The sequence below is a fragment of the Notothenia rossii genome, assembly GCF_949606895.1.
Source record: "Notothenia rossii genome assembly, chromosome: 7".
NCBI classification, from domain to species: domain Eukaryota; kingdom Metazoa; phylum Chordata; class Actinopteri; order Perciformes; family Nototheniidae; genus Notothenia; species Notothenia rossii.
In genome coordinates, this window is record NC_136905.1 from 27,320,206 (window position 1) to 27,334,366 (window position 14,161).

General features: G+C 39.6%; 1 long non-coding RNA gene across 1 annotated transcript; it reads left to right on the plus strand.

The window, feature by feature from the left end:
• Nucleotides 1-2,860: 2,860 nt before the first annotated feature.
• On the plus strand, nt 2,861-7,643 carry LOC307013342. The gene is made up of 8 exons (XR_013800944.1): nt 2,861-3,834; nt 4,527-4,601; nt 4,696-4,797; nt 4,975-5,073; nt 5,585-5,669; nt 5,832-5,999; nt 6,136-6,291; nt 7,424-7,643. It is a non-coding gene; the product is annotated as an uncharacterized lncRNA (long non-coding RNA).
• Nucleotides 7,644-14,161: the final 6,518 nt, after the last annotated feature.

The window sequence follows — 14,161 nt, forward strand, 5'->3', positions numbered from 1 at the left end:
AGAATCTATAGCTGCTCCAATGTAAGACAATGTAAGAAATATTTGTTCTAGCTTCTGTAATTCCTGACATATTGCCTGCTTGATAACCCTTACATTGAAAAAGGGAAGGATGGTCAAAAGTCATTTCTAACCCAGGGATGTTACATTACATTACATTACATTGCATTTAGCTGACGCTTTTATCCAAAGCGACTTACAATAAGTGCATTCGACCAGGAAGATACAACCTTTAAGAAAACAGAATCATATAAGTACATCAGGTTTCATAGAGCCAAACATTTCAAGTGCTACTCAACTGGCATTTAGAAAGCCAGCCCTTTATTAGTATATAAGTGCTTTGTTAGTAATTCTATCGCTCGAAGTGGAGTCTAAAGAGATGTTATGTTACCTTGTCAAATAAACCCTAAGGGCAGCTGTAGGTAACAGTTAAACGGTTTTCCTTTATGTTTTAGGGATCATTTTCAGTGATGATCAAGCTGGTACTACAGAAAAGAATGGCTCCATACACTGATATGTTCCTCTGTCAAAGCCTCATTTAAAAGACGGGCTGTAGATGGCTATAACATATTGTATTTAGCCGATGTTTGACTCACGTACAGTAGAGCTCCCATTCATTGTTTTCAAAATCTCAACAATACCCAACACCCATATAAAACCATTACAATTATTTTCTAAGAAATTGTACTTTTTCTCTAACTTTCCACGTGTTTTAAATGACCTGAAAGCTGGTCAATTGTTTTCCATTTTTCTAAATGGCCAAATTCACCTGTTCCTTTGCGGCCACTATGAGTCTGGGACTAAACAGCAGTACATCATTTATTTAAAAAAAGTAAATACTATCAATTTAAAAAATGCAACCTACATTACTGGAATACTTGAATACAACATTTTAAAAGACAGAACAATAAAACAAAACAAACAAATCAAAACAGAAGAACATGTTAAAACACAGGCAGTGGGGAGCAGATGATTGTGTCAGTGTTGGCAGAGCTGATTCCTCACAAACCAGGTTTTGAGTTTTGATTTAAATAAACTAAACGTAGTCTGGTCTCTGATTGGAGATGGGATTGAGTTCCATTGCTGAGCAGCTTTAACAGAAGATTAATGGAATAATGCAATCTCCTCTCGCTGCACCTCTTGTTATCCTAGTTTCAGTTGTGCGTATGTTAATAAACTGTCCTCCAAAAAGTCTCATTGAACATGCAAATCTTTGTTCAAGCAATCCTCTGCATTTTTGCTAAATCCTTTCAGTCAATGGGCTCTTCCTGGGCCTCATCAACATCACACTCTGAGTCTTCCTCTTCAGTGTCACTGTCCAGCCTTGTTGAGGATGGCTCTGTGTCAGGCTCAGAGAGCCTTAGGTTTGCCCGAATGCCAACCAGTTTTCCACTCTCACATTTGTGAGCCTGTTGCGAACCTTTGTGTGGTCTCAATAGCCATGCAGTAAGCAGTGTGCTATGGCATGGATATTCACGTGTACTTGGATGGCATCTGTTTGTTTTAGTCAATATTATGCTAAAATATACTTTCCCCAACTATATTTAAGTTCCCTATGAAGAGCCAATCTTCAATTTTGAAAATTCCCAGTTTATTCCCATAAATTCCCGTTTATTCCCATGGAAAGTTTCCATCTTTGAAAATTCCCGGAATTTTGCAACCCTAGTTGCAAACAGCATTGTTCCAACCATGTTGTTACATGAAACATGGTGTTTGTCAGTTCATTAGCCACTTGTGTCATATTGCTTCCATGTACATATATTACAGTGTCATCTGCATACATTTGGATGTTTGTGTCAGGACATACAGATGGTAAGTCATTGATATAGAGCGAAAATAGTCATGGTCCCAGGATTGAACCTTGTAGGACCCTTGTTGAAAGACGAAGGTCAGCAGATTCATAATTTTGAACTCTCACATACTGAGATTGGTTAAACAAATATGTTTCTATCCATTTAAGTGTTTGTGAAGAAAAGTTAAAACTTGAAATCTTAGATATGAGTATTTTATGATTAACTGTGCCAAATGCCTTTTTTAGGTCAAGAAACACAGCTCCTACATCAAAACCTTTATCCATTTTTGATTTGTTCTGTGAAAAAACAGTTGGCGGTCTCTGTTGAGTATTTTGCCCTAAAGCCAAATTGCATTGGATGCAGAGAAAAAAATGCAGAGGAAAAAAAAGCATCCTTCCTACAGTGTTTTGGAAGGATGCTAATTGGCCTGTAGTTACAGGAAGACATGGGGTCTCCACTTTTAAATATTGGGATAACTATAGCCGGCTTCCAAACACTTGAAAACATTCCCTGACTGAAGGAGAGGTTAATCATTTTTGGCAATAGGATAAGAAAGTGTTGTGCTGAGATCTTTTAGCTTAACCATGTCCATGCCAAGTATATCCTTTGTTCTGCTTTAAGAGATCCAATCACTTTTGTAACTTCAGATTCAGTGATATTTCTTATGCTGAAAGCAGGCTCAATTGTATTAACATAACAAAAATGTGTACAGTCAGGTGAGAAACACTGCAATGGTTGCAACAGAATCAATGAAGTAGTGGTGTAGGAGCCAAAACGTTGATTTATTATTTTGATTATTCAATCATTTAATGTATGTAATGGAGTATAATTGATTGGTGTCATTTGATCGGGATTAGCAGCCACGGTGGGGTGGAGCAGCTGATTGGTGCTGCGATTGCCTCAGCTGGTTAAAAGAGTCCTGCTGATTATACTATGGGTTCTATTTTGGTTGTGAAGCCACACGGTTTTTTGACCGCTGCATTGCACTGCAGAGAAGAGAAGATGTGTTTATTTAAATGACGAAAACTGTTTCAACATCGTCTGGTAAGATACCTTCATTTGTGTGTTTAAAGAAGAGAACGAACAGTGCTGAAATGGAAACGATAACGTGGAAATAAATATACCAAAAACAAACAATATATCTCTGAGTGATGTGTGAGCGCGTCGGCCAGGCGCTAAAACCAAAGAACAGAAAATAGCTTAAGAAAGATGGAAAGAAGGCTCTTTTATTCGTCAAAAAAACCCAGCTTGATGAGCGCTGGTCCGTGGAAACGTTTGTTTTGAAAACAAGAACTCAACAGCGTGTCAAACAGTTGCCTTCGTTTTACTACGGATTCTACTTCCTAGAACGACGGTGTTGTGAAACTAGAATGACTGAAGGCAACAATCACTCCTCCTCCACTACGTATGTAACGCGTCACTGCTGTGGAGCGTCCAAAGACTGTTGGAAACGTCTCAACTCGCGGCAAACATCACCAAACGCAAGGGAAAACTATGGAATGCCATTTAAGCCAAAATTAAATAAATAATTAAATAAATGCATATATATAAATATGCCTATGAAATAAATTCTGAAATAAATATGTATACATGTACATTTGGACACATATACATTTATTTATTTCATGTGACTTTTATTTCATAATGACACATTTATTTATTTCAAGAGACTTTTATTTCATAATGACACATTTATTTATCTCAAGAGACTTGTATTTCATGAGACATTTCATGATGAGACATTTCCATTCCTTATATGCAAATGAACGGGGCGTGGTTAGCTCACAGATCCAGAGACCGAGACCAAAGCAACAGCACCACAACACTAACTCCAATAGCTTTTGTTTCACACTCCAGTGCTCTTAAGTGGTTTGCAAACTGCCAATAAACCAAACCGGTTCTTGGGCCGTTCTTGTGCTTTTCTGGTGCTTAACTGGTTCTTCTCTGGTCTTATCTGGTCCGCCCAATGCTGCTCTTCTGAGAGCAACCAGTCTGACAGCTCTCTCTAGTCTCTACTGGGAAACAGCTAAAAGTCCTTCTGGAGGTAAGCAGCGCTACACAATTACACCCAGTCTGAGAGTAAAATATTTCTCGAAGGTTCGTTTTTGCTTTCTTACAACGTTAAGTTAATGTTAACGTAACCTTAAGTTTGCTAGGAGGCTATTGTTACGAGCTAGCTGTCTTAGCTAACAACAGTTAGCAGCTAACGTCTTCTGCAGTTTGTGTTGGCCCTGAAAAACGTGATGTAGTTATTAAGGGTATGTTAAATTAACGTTATTTTACATGTTGAGAGAGTTAAGTTGTGTTTAAAATCGTCAATGTACAGTAATGCACGTTAGAGGTTTTTAGTTGGACATGAAGTTAGCTAACGTTAGCTAACTTTACCAGGTTAGCATGTTAAGCTGTACTTTCTCTAGCTTAATACAAAGAGGGGTTTTGTGCTTCATTGCAAACTTTTCTTTGTTAATCTAACTGAAACTGTAGGGACAGTTTGTTTCTACTCAACTATACAGACCATTGTTGAGGAGATGCAAAACATACTGTACATGAGTTGGGTCCAACATATACCTTGAGTAATGTTACTTTGCTGCTAAAAATGAAACATCATTATCAGATGAGGACATCACCAAAGTGTGTGAGTCTGTCAGGGATTTGATCTGCTCTCTGCATGTCGTGCACACTGCTCTGGTATTACTTATCTTGTAAAATGTAAGTCTCGCTCTTGTCATCGTTCAGGCTTTGCATTTGAACTCCTATGCTATGACTGGTTGCGGACTTGAAGGGAACGCCTTCCTGACATCCAGGAAAAAGGTGAGATTCTAATACATTTGAATGCCAAAAGCAAGTTATTATTTTTAAATGTTTAAATATGATTGTTTTGGGGCATTTCTGTTTTATTGGACAGAGGCAGTAGAGATCTACTGGAAACAGTAGAGAGGGAGGAGATGATATGCAGCAAAAGGCTGAGCCGGATGGTTACTGCTCCGTGCGGAACGTGTTCTATCAGGTAAAGCACTTTGGTACCCAGTTATTTATGGTATTGAGTTTGAATTTAGCATTTGGAATGTCATTTCCAACAGTGCATTATAAAGACTGAAAGATGTAAAGCTTGACATGATTTGGTCTTTTACTTAAGAAGGTGTTTGTCCTCCTGTGTTATCTTATTTCCTTATCTTTCTTTCAGGTGTAACATCTACCATTGGTTGTACATGACAGAGACCTCCTCCACCTCTTTGCTGTCTTGCTAGTCAATCCTTCTGATCAGGTCATTTCCTAAATAGTGGTAAGTTGTACAGTTCAGTGTACGTTAATTTAGCAACTTAATGCTCTACCGCTGTTGAATAAACCCTATATTGCTAGTCATTTTATTAAAACTACGATTTGTAAACTTTTTGATTCCAAATACAATAATCTTTTTGTTTTAATTGTAAAATATATCTTAACATCCATCAGCAATCAATACAACAAATCATCCAACACTAAATAGAAGAAATCAGGACCTATTTCTTTTTATACAGCAGCATGTTTTGGGACTGCTCATTGATGTCATCAAGAGCCATTGAGTCTACCTTTTGTAGTCGGCCTCTCAGAATGTTTATCATTTCTTTGTCTCTTAACATTCCTATAATCATTAGTTTTTTTATTGTTGATATTGTTTTGTTCTTTATTTTTGTTGTGAGAATCACTTTGCAATTGTGTAAGTGCTATATAAATAGTTATACTAATATTATTGTTGTTACCATCATTACTATTATTAATAATGTGTTCTTTGTTTTCTTTATTTATCGCTGCAGAAAGGATCAAGAGCTTGTGAACATCACGGCTGCGGACACCTATGTGATATTCGACTCTGACTGGAACCCTCAAAATGACCTGCAGGTACGATATATATATCTGCTCAGTCTGTCCTAAAGATAGTTCAATAGGGCTACAACAACAAAAGTCTTTCCGTTTATTCCCTCGGTTCTTTAAGTGTATATTTTCCCATTTAATGCTTAAAAACGTTGCTCTTTTGACCCCTCTTTTAATTTTTTATTTCAGGCTCAAGCTCAGTGTCATCGTTTTGGCCAGTCTAAGGCGGTGAAGGTGTACCGTCTGATCACTAGAAACTATGAGAGGGAAATGCTGGATAAAGCTAGTCTGAAGCTCGGGCTGGACCGTGCTGTCCTGCAGAGCATGAGTGGGAACAAAGAAGGCAACAACAACGGGGTGAGAAAAAGAAAATCTGTCATATTTCTAGATGCCAAGTCATTTTTGGGTCGTCGCTGTTGCAGTACGCTTAGTTTATTTTCGAAAAGAGTTTTCTAAATCCACTTGTGTAAATGTCTCTCTGCGTCGCCTTTAGCCGGTCCAGCAGTTCTCCAAGAAGGAGATCGAGGACCTCCTGAGGAAAGGAGCCTACGCCGCCATCATGGATGAGAACGACGAAGGCAATCGCTTCTGCTAGGAGGACCGCCCAGATCCTGCAGCGAAGAGCCACCACCATCATCACCACCACCAGGTATGTTCTTAGCAGCACTAGCCACTTGCGCTTTGTGAGATACCAATTACTTAGTTATTTGAAATGTAATATTGATGATGTAATAATTAAAACTAGGGATGGGTACCGAGCCCCAGTATTAACGGGCCCCGGGGCTTAATTATTAAAGACCGTGGTACCGTTAACGTTATCGATCTTTTTATCGGTACTGGAGACATTTAAAAAATAGATGTCATATGTATTATATCTACATAAACATTATATCGCAGTCTTACTGTCGCCAACTCCGTTTCTAACATGCAAAAAGACTACAAAGTGCGTCTATGATTTATTTTCGATCTTTCCAATCCAGACGAGAGATCTCTCTCCCTTGTCGGTGTGCGAGGGGGTGGGGAAGTTTACACACAGAACCTGCTACATGCATGCAACACACACACACACGCGCGTGCACACAAACACATGGCGGAGAGAACTAAGCGCCCCGAGGGTAGTTATGTTACCCGTCTTGAGCATGCATGTATAATAAGAACTGGATACAGCGTCGGAGGAGGGGTCTTGTTCTTTCCTATGAGAGCTGCTCATTGGCGCATGAAGTCAAAATGGCCCAACTTTTGAGAGAGCGAAACGTCACAGATTACCCAGCATGCCTGGCTGTCCCAATGTTAGTCGAGGGGAAAAAGTATTTCTGGGCCGGTCGACGTCACAGACTGATAAGGAAATTGTAGTACCGCCGTTTGGACACAACGAATATTTTCCTCAGAGTCCGGCGCACTTCCTGGAGGCTTGGTCTTGAGGTGGAAAATGCTCGTTGCCAAAAGTGCAATAAGAATTTAGCATGTAAGGGCGGTAACACGAGCTATTTGTCTAAACATTTAGAAAAAGTGCACCACATTCAGACGGAGGAATGCACCGGGTTCGACTGTCTTTCTAGTAGCTCTGTAGCCCCCCCATCCACGAGTAACGTTTCCACGTCAGGTATATATTATGTATGCTAGCAGCAACACACAGAGTTAACTCAATGATACAAACATGGGTTAATGATTAGAGGTAACTGAGTTATTTATTTTGTTAAAGTTACAGCTATTCCTTTTGCAGTTCTATCATCACATAATTTAATACGATTTGTTCAAACATTGTTTTATCTTATTTTCAGTTTGCTTCAAGCAGTGGCTGTACGAGAAAGACGTGAAGGACCAAGAAATGCTGGCCAGATTGGCAAAGACCGGAAGATACATAACAGAGAAGATAATGGATATTAACAAGAAAAAGAAAAATAATGTTTATAATTTCTTTGTTGCTGTTTACATTTTGAATTATATTTGTTATTTCTAAATCAAATGCATCTATTTTAGATGATATATTTATTTAGATGTAGGTTTTTTTTGTAATATTATTGTATTAGTATAATTTATTAAATAAAAATACTGTTATGAACACTATACAATGTCTTTATTTTGATAGTTACCAGAATACATTGTATATTTAATACTAACTTAAGCTGGTGATAGATAAATGCTGGTCTGCTGGTATGCCAGCAGACAAATATTTATAAAGAAAGAAACAGAAGGGAGGAAATGATGATAGCTAGACTCAGAATAAATCACACAGCATTGAATGGTACGATGCATGTCATGGGGAAAAGTAACGGTGACAAGTGTAGGAACTGTGGAGTTAAAGAAAATGTGGAATATCTATAAAGCTGAAAGAGAAAAACTAAAGGATAAAGTTTGAGGCAGAGAGGGAATGGAGTGTGGTTGGTATTTTGGGAACAAAAGGAGAGGGAGAAAGAGCTAACAAAGGCATTATTTACCTTCAGTGAAACTGGGGTAGGAAAAATTATCTAACATTAGGTCAGGAAAGATCATAGATTATTGTTTTTTTTTGTTTTATTTATTATGTTTTTTATTTATTTTTGGATTAGATCATAGATACGTCCATGAGTTAAGAGATGGAATGATATGATGATTCACACTCATGTACAGTAGGTGGTGGTATGCACCTTAAAGTTGTTTGCATTCCGCCAAAAAACCGAGAGAAGAAGAAGTCAACTGGTTTGCCAACAGACAATTTACACCGAAGAAGAAGAAGCGAACATTTCTGGCGGGTGAAATTTAGAGTATCAGATTACATGCGATGTCTGACTCTGAGAATTTAGTAGTTTGCCTTATAGTCCTTCTCCTCCATTTTCTTCCTCTTATCGAGTAGTCAGTCTGGTGCTGTTGCTTTGGTCTGGGTCTCTGGATCTGTGAGCTAACCACGCCCCGTTCATTTACATATAAGGAATGGAAATGTCTCATCATGAAATACAAGTCACCTGAAATAAATAAATGCGTCATTATGAAATATAAGTCATCTGAACTAAATAAATACGTCATTATGAAATACGATTCTCTTGAAATAAATAAATGTGTCATTATGAAATAAAAGTCTCTTGAAATAAATAAATAGTGTCATGAAATAAAAGTCCCATGAAATAAATAAATGTGTATTTAAATGTACATGTATACATATTTATTGCCTCATTTATTTATTTCAGAATTTATTTCATAGGCATATTTATATATATATATGTATTTAATTATTTATGTATTTATTTAATTTTGGCTTAAATGGCATTCCATAGAAAACAAGGCAAGACAATGAAAGTCCACAAACAATGAAGTAAAATTCAAAAGGAATAAACGTGGTGTCTTAAACAAAAATGGCAGACTTGGAAAGCTTGGAAAGTGCCATTGACTGTGTGTAGATGGAAAGGCTCAAACGACTGAAATCATCAGTGCAAAATTGGGTACATTGACAAGGAAAATAAATGAAATCAGACAATTAATGGAAAATGTCTGAAATGTGGAACTGGTTAAGTCGAAAATGGAAAGTGAGTTTACACAACTACGAAAGGAAATGGAACAGTTAAATGATTCTGTTCAAGCTTTAATGTCCACTGAGGAGGAGAAAGAAATGGATCAGGATGAATGGTACAACCCCAAAGCAGCTGCCTTGGAAGAGTTTACTCAGGAGGTCTTAAACTGGATCGCTGATGCTCCTGTGTCCAATGTGGTCGAGACAAAAATAAAAGGACATGAGTGTTGCACCTCAGGACAGTATTTCAAACGTAAAGAGTGTTAATTCACAAAGTTCAAGGAGATCCTCTCGGTCTTCTATCACATCTGCTAAAATAAAGTTGGAAAGTCGAAATGCAGAATTGTTAGCACGAGCTGCTAGGCTGACTCAGAAGCAAGCACTGGAAAGGGAGGAAGCTGGTTTGAAGGCAAGAAAGGAACAGCTGGAACTTGAAACAGATATAGCAGCAAACACTGCAAAATTAAGTGTAATCAAAGGAATGGAGGATTCTCATGCAGACATGTACCAAGCAGGAGACAGAATGAAAGAATATTTGGATAACCCACAGTTTGTGAGTACAGCATTAGAGCAAGAAAATGCTCATTTGAATGCTAACAAGCATAAACCAAACGTCAATAAAACTGCAAATGTCGTTAATAGTGAAACACAATTCATACCACAACGTCCCGAAAGGTCAACTTCATCCAGCACGTCTTCTAGCAAGGGAGAGGGCAATATGAACAGCTTAATAAGCATCATGGAAAAACAGACCATAATAACAGAAACAATGGTAAAGCAACGGAAACTTTCTTCATTACCCCCACTCAGCATTATACCTTCAACGGAAACCCTTTAGACTATCGGTCCTTCATAAGAGCATTTGAGCATGGTATTGAAGAGAAAACAGAAATCAGTAAGGACAGGCTTTACTTTTTGGAGCAATGCACTAGCGGCCAACCAAGGGAGCTTGTGCGCAGTTGCCAATATATACAATCTGACAAAGGATACACGGAAGCAAAAAGGTTGTTGAAGCATCATTATGGAGATGAATATCTTGTCACGACAGCCTACATCGACAAGGCTCTCAATTGGCCATCTATTAAACCTGAGGATCCACAATCTTTAAAAATCTTTGCTGTGTTTCTTAATGGATGTCTCAATACAATGGATAGTGTGGAATACATGGAAGAAATGGATCACCCAATCAACATGCGAGCTGTTCTTTCTAAGCTTCCATATAGGCTGAGAGAAAACTGGAGGGCTAAAGCTTGTGACATACAAGATAGAAACAACAGAAGAGTTAAGTTTGAAGATCTAGTGAAGTTTGTTGAGCATCATGCTAGAATCCTTTCTCATCCAGTGTTCGGAAACTTAAAGGAAATTCCAAATACATCAGCAAAGACAAGCTAGACATTCGTTCCTGCTACTCCCAGCCCAAGGTTCAAACAGAGATCTCCAGAGTTATATAAAAGTGGTTTTGCCACTAGTGTATCCCCAATACCTCAGAAAGAAAACAGTAACCGACACAGTGACACATCCCAATCAAACCGATGCATCTACTGTAAAGGAGAACATCATCTTTCTGCTTGCAATCAGATTCTCAAAAACACCCACAAAGTGAAGTTGGAATTCCTCAGAGGCAAGGGACTTTGCTTCGGATGTTTGGAAAAGGGCCACATGAGTAAAGGATGCAAACAAAGACATAACTCCAAAGAGTGCAATCTCCCACACCCCACTCTTTTGCATTTCAGTAATATAGAGTCGAGCAAAGGAAAGGTAAAGACTGTTGCAAATGCTTTAGTGGATTTGGATAAAGATGATTCACGGGAGGAGGATATTGGGGCCGGTGAGCCTGAAGGCACCCTGGCTATTGTTCCTGTGAAGGTGAAAACGAAAAAGGGTAATACCATCATAACAACATATGCCTTTCTGGACCCAGGTAGTACGGCTACCTTTTGCACAGAGTCCATTCTACAGCAGCTTCAAGTGACTGGACGCAACACGGAGATATTCCTACGAACAATGAATAAAGAGGAGTCAGCTAAAACATCTGTTGCATGTGACCTTGAAATATGTGGTCTTGAAAGTAACCAGTATGTAGCACTTCCACCTGTTTATTCCCAAAACGAAATGCCAGTATGAAAGGCAAATATTCCCTCCCAGGAGGACGTGGGACAATGAGAATACCTGAAAGAGGTCAATATACCACAAATTGATGCAGAGGTTGGCTTGCTAATTGGGTGCAACGTGCCAAAAGCTCTAGAGCCATACAAAGTCATAAACAGCCAAGGTAATGGCCCGTAAGCCGTTAAGACCATTTTAGGTTGGACAATAAATGGACCTCTAGGAAGGTCAGATACGACTCGTTGGATTAAGCCAGTCGTTACAGCAAACAGAATTTCTGTTGTGGAAATCGAGGAATTGTTGAAGCAGCAAGTGAAGCTGGACTTTCCAGAACATCAACACAAGGAGCGTATGGAAATGTCAAGAGAGGATCACAAGTTCATGGAAAGTGTCTCTAACTCTGTCAAGTTGGTAGACGGACACTACAGTATTGGGCTGCCATAATAGACGTGTTGCTGAACAAAGAGCTTTGAACCTAAAAAGAACATTCTAACAAAACAACTTTCTACAAGGAGTACAAAGAGTTCATGGCGGATGCTGTTGATAAAGGTTTTGCCATAAGAATGACACCTGAACAAAAAGACAAGGCAAAAGGAGCTGGTATATTCCACAAGCATAAACTGAGGGTGGTTTTCGATTGCGGTGCAACTTACCAGGGCACATCTCTGAATGCACGACTTCTCCAAGGCCCAGATTTAACCAACAGTCTTATTGGTGTCCTTACAAGATTCCGGCAGAAGAACATAGCATTCATGGCAGATATTGAAGCCATTTTCCATCAGGTCAAGGTGCCAGAGGAAGACTCAGATCTCCTCACATTCTTGTGGTGGCCCGATGGAGATCTCAGTAGTGAGCTAGAACAGTACCAAATAGTTGTACACATCTTTGGAGCAACATCCTCGCCTAGTTGTGCCAACTTTGCCCTACAACAGTGTGCAAGAGACAATGTGGATGACTTTAGCTCAGAGGCCGTCTCTTCGATGCTAAGAAAATGTTATGTGGACGATTGGCTAAAATCAATGGAAGACGAGAGGAAGGCAGTGATAATCGCTCACAAACTTAAAACCCTGTGCAGTAAGGGTGGTTTCAAGTTAAACAAATGGGTAAGCAATAGCAGAGCTCTACTACAAACAATACCTGAGGAAAGTAGATCAAAGGAAATCAAGGATCTGGATAAAAGTACCCTACCTGTTGAAAGAGCTCTCGGAGTTCAGTGGTGCACGGAAACGGACTCATTCCATTTCAAATTCACTCCTCAGGATAAACCACTTACCAGGAGAGGTATTCTGTCAGTCGTGAGCTCTATATTTGATCAGCTGGGTATGTTGTCCCCTGTGATCCTCCCTGCAAAGCAAATCTTGCAAACATTAACAGGAATAAGGCTAGGATGGGACGAAAATATTCCTGAAGAATGTAAGGAACAGTGGTTGAGCTGGTTACACCACTTGCAATTACTGAGAGACTTCAAAGTCAAAAGATGCATCACACCACTCAACTTTGGAGATCCAGTCTCAGCTCACTTCATCACTAGTGAAAGTGGTTACGGAACGGTGTCTTACCTTCGCCTAATGAACAAAACAAACGCAGTTCATTGTTCCTTTATCATGGGTAAGGCCAGAGTAGTTCCACTCAAACCTGTGACCATCCCAAGGATGGAGCTTACCGCTGCCACTGTAGCCGTCTGGATGGACCGAATGTTGCAGGAAGAGTTAGAGCTTAAACTCCAGCCATCCTTGTTTTGGACTGACATCACGTCTGTGCTGAAGTACATACAAAATGAAACAACAAGATTCCACACCTTGGTCGCCAACAGAGTCACAGTCATTTGATCTGCTTCAGAGACTTCCCAATGGAGGTATGTTGATGGTTGCCTGAATCCAGCTGACTGTGTTTCAAGGGGAATCTATGTAAGTCGCTTTCTGAGAGATGAAACCTGGTTAAGGGGATTAGAGTTCCTTAGTCTCCCTGGGCATCAATGGCCTAAATCTCCAGATTTGACTCTAACAGCCAGCGACCCTGAAGTGAAAGTTTTTGCAGTAAGTGTCACCCCCACGGAACAAAGCTCTAGTGCAGTGAACAAGTTGCTCACTTACTATTCCCACTGGCATCGCCTGAAAAAAGCTGTGGCCTGGATGCTACGCATAAAATCCGCTCTGATGGCGAGGGCAAAAATGGATTTGAAGGAAAAGAGAGCAAAACATGAAAAAGGACCTCTCACTGTTGAAAACTTGGAGGAAGCGGAAGCTGCCATAATTCAGTTTTGTCAGTCCGCTTCATTTAAGGATGAGATAACTGCGCTAAAGAAAGGACTTGCAGTAAAAAGGAGCAGTCATCTTCAAAAACTAGCACCCATTCTGCAACTTGGTCAAAGTTGGCGGAAGGTTAGCGAAATCCGCAATGCCAGCCGAAACCAAAAGCCCAATTATCTCACCTGCAAACAATCATGTGACTCAACTCCTCATCAGACATGTCCATGAGAACATAGGGCACAGTGGAAGGAGTCATACTCAGTCACGCTTAAGGCAGAAATATTGGATTCCCGGAGGAAATTCTGCTATCCGAAAAATCCTCTCTCTGTGTAACCTGCAGGAAACTCAGTGGTGTAAAAAGTCAGCAATTCATGGCAGACTTGCCGGAAGAAAGAGTTACACCTGATGAACCGCCCTTCACAAACGTGGGTGTGGATTTCTTTGGCCCAGTTGAGTTGAAACAGAGAAGAGCCACAGTTAAAAGATACGGTGATACGGTCTAAACATCAGAGCAGTTCACCTTGAACTTGCACACCCACTCAACTCTGACTCTTGCATTAATGCCATTAGGAGATTCATTGCAAGAAGGAATCAAGAATCAAGAATTGCATGTCAAGGTCATGAGGTCAGACAACGGAACCAACTTGGTTAGAGCTGAACGTTAACTTAAAGAAGCAATA